Below are 3,374 nucleotides of genomic sequence, written 5' to 3' on the forward strand. Positions count from 1 at the left end.
TTATTTTCATCCTACACAATATTATCTCGAACAAAATATTTTTACTTTAAAATACAAATATAATAAAGTTGAAAACGAAACTATAATGCGACCATAATGTGTTGGCATTTGACTTGAAATCTGTTGGCACTTCTTTGACAAATGGCGACTTTCATTAAATTATATTCTGTTACACCAAAATATCTAATTATAAATTAGTTAGCAATAAAGATTATTGATATAAATTTACGTAAAAATGCCTATTTCAATTAGTCGATTACTTCTAAGGTTAAGGTCATACAATGAGACCACGATGGCTGAAACTATATAAAAAAGTTGAATCTTTTACAACGATCAGGTTATTTTAGTAGCAACCAAGTATTACTCAAGAATTAGTAACTTTTATTTTTTAACTTACTTGGGTGCACGTACAACTGTAGAATTACGCCTTTTCAGGTGTATGAGAGCAATACGAAATATCTCAAAGAGGATTTTAAGCAATTGAGATCAGCGGAACCAAAGAGAATCAACCTGAGGAGAAGCCACAATTGACAGGGAATAGGTAGGATACTCGAATTTGCATTTCGTAATGCGTTTTTAACGCCATCTAAACAAATCTTAGTAAAAGACAGCGTTGAAAACATAATTTGTAGCGACATCTATTAAGAAGAAGAATACAACTATATTTAATTCAAGAAATAATGTTACATCTATTAGGAAGAATAATGTAGTAACATAGTTAAAATATAGAATAAAATTATAGGCAAAAATAAGATATAGGGTAGTCTTATTATTTTATGGAATCTTGCCACACGAACTGAAATATCAGTCTTGAGAAAAATCAGTAATTGTATTGTGTGCATTAGAATGATGATTTTAAGAGTTATTTCACAGACAAGGTATAAGCACAGACAAGGTATAAGCACAGACGAGATACAGAATAGAACTAACACCTAATGCATTTTTTTGTCCATCTCAGGAGGGCTGAGAGTGCCTTTACCATTTTCGTATCGCTTCCAACATTACCGATTCAGCATAGAATAAGATTACAACCTTAGTAGTGGTTGGAATTAGAAAGACTTAGAAAAGAATTAGAAGGACTTTAGGATTTATTTAGAAATGGAAGATGTACTGATCGACAAAATAAACTTGAGACTTTTCACGCCATCGCCTAATTAAATAAGCAAAAAATAGAGTCAGGCCATCCCCTCTACTCTTCGGCCTTACACGACCGCAAATTGAAAGGAAATTGCGGTGTAGGTAAATAGTTTAGACAAATGGTTTTCAATCAGCTGTCGATAATGTAGCAGGCTGATAGAAAAACAGGAAAATAAAGATTGTTTGGTCGCTTTGTTTTCTTATGTGTGTCAGCATTTAAGCAAATATTTAATAGCACGGACGTTAATTTCCAAATGACTCACATAATAAATTGTCATTGTAAAGGAAACCCAGGAAATGTATTAATATTTTTTCTGATTTAGAAAAGTGAAAAGTAAACATTTTTCTGTTAGTCCTGAATAATAAAAATAGTTTGTTGTATTTTACAAAATTGTTTGTTTAGTCCAAAAATTTCTGAATGAAATGAAAGAAAAGTATACCACCACAGATTAATAGCCACCGTTTCGGTACCTCGGAAATCGGCACGTGGCTCATTTGTTACCGGCTGCTCACGTGAGACTCGATCGTCGCCTATTGTTCATAGAAGAGTAAGTAAAATAGCCTTATTATAGAGTAAGTGCAATAGCTTTATTCTATTGCTATTGGCTGACTAATAACGAGGTGTCATAATTTCTCCTACATATTCCACTTCTAGACCCTAAGGACCGCCTGAAACCTCAAGTTTGCTTTTCCAATCTATACCTAACTCAATTTGTTATGTTCCTAACTCCACTTTCCTGCCTTATGTCGTATTTCCTTTATTTTCCCTCTATCCCCAAAACGTCCTTCAATAATCTTTTTCTTGTACTCTTTCACCTTACTTCTTACTTTCTTTTTCCTTGTAACTGCTTCTATCTTACTTTCCTACCTCCAGATATTATAACTTTTAGTCTCCCCACTATTCTCACATTGTACCTCTCACTCTCGGGTACATCTTCTATCTGGCAGAATTTCTGTCAGGAATTCTACGTATTTTTGTGCCATTAACGTTCCATTTGTAAAGGACGGTCCGATTATAACATTAAGAATATTGCACCAAACATTAAGACCCCACTCTCTTTGATGTTATATTTCACGAGGCCAACGTGGATTATCAACACATCAATAGGCAGCTTTTAAATTTACTGACCCATAATTAATAAATGTTACTTCGTCTGTGAATAAAAATAATGATTTAAAAATACCGGATCTTGAAGCAGTCTGTACTGACGAAAATTCATTCAATTTTGGAAGTCATTTTCGTGTAATTCTTGATACAAAGATGAATTAAACGGATGAAATCGATATTGATGAAGAATTCGTATCATGCTACTCTGACCGGTGCCTAAATGCTGAACGATTTTGCATGTACTAGTAGGTGGATCAAAATAAAAAGTTTATTTCACTGTTTGTTTGGTTTAGCTTACTTCTTACACGCTTTTTTTCTAAATTTTTAGTTTTTCTAAAAACATTGAAAATGCTTATAATAGTTTGAATACTAGGGTGCTTTTACTTAGGATATTTTCTATACAGCAGTTGAATCTGAACAGCATTTTGTTTACATTCGCAGTAGACGATTAAAATATCGTACTTTTAGCTAACTGAGAATGCACGAATAAATACGACCATAAATTACTGGAAACAAAGGACAATATTAGACATTCTCCAATAAAAACTTTATTGGTAAGCACGCATGTTGTATGTTAGAGGATTTATTTTTATAAGAATTACTTCGCAGAACGTCATTTTAAGGTTAGTATATTATAGATGAATGAATTTGTTTTTTTATCAGATACAATATTATAGTAATGGAAATATACAATTTCATTTAAAAAAAATTTGAATGATCTTAAAATCTCGGAAAATGTGGCCTTGAAAATAATCTTTGACATAGTATTAACCCCTCTGAAACGAATATTTTCTCTTTTACACATTTTCTTGTGTCGTTAAAAGCAATGATATATTTTAAGTTCTACTCTTACGTGACTCACCCTGCATATACATACATGTATGTATTCTTATAATTTTCAATTATTAATTATCGTATTGCTAATGAATATTCATATATTGTTATTTGTTCTTCTTTAAGTTCTGTACATTTATTGTGTATAAAAATACTTCTATATTTCTTAATGTATTTTTGTATTTATAATATTCTATTTGCAGAGTAATTTCCTTGTCTCACATATATATTTATCATTATAAAATGTCATTTTTACAAGTATTTGGTTAGATAACAAGTATTTTATATTTTATTT

This window comes from Habropoda laboriosa, unplaced genomic scaffold (assembly GCF_001263275.1).
Source record: "Habropoda laboriosa isolate 0110345459 unplaced genomic scaffold, ASM126327v1 scaffold67, whole genome shotgun sequence".
NCBI lineage: Eukaryota > Metazoa > Arthropoda > Insecta > Hymenoptera > Apidae > Habropoda > Habropoda laboriosa.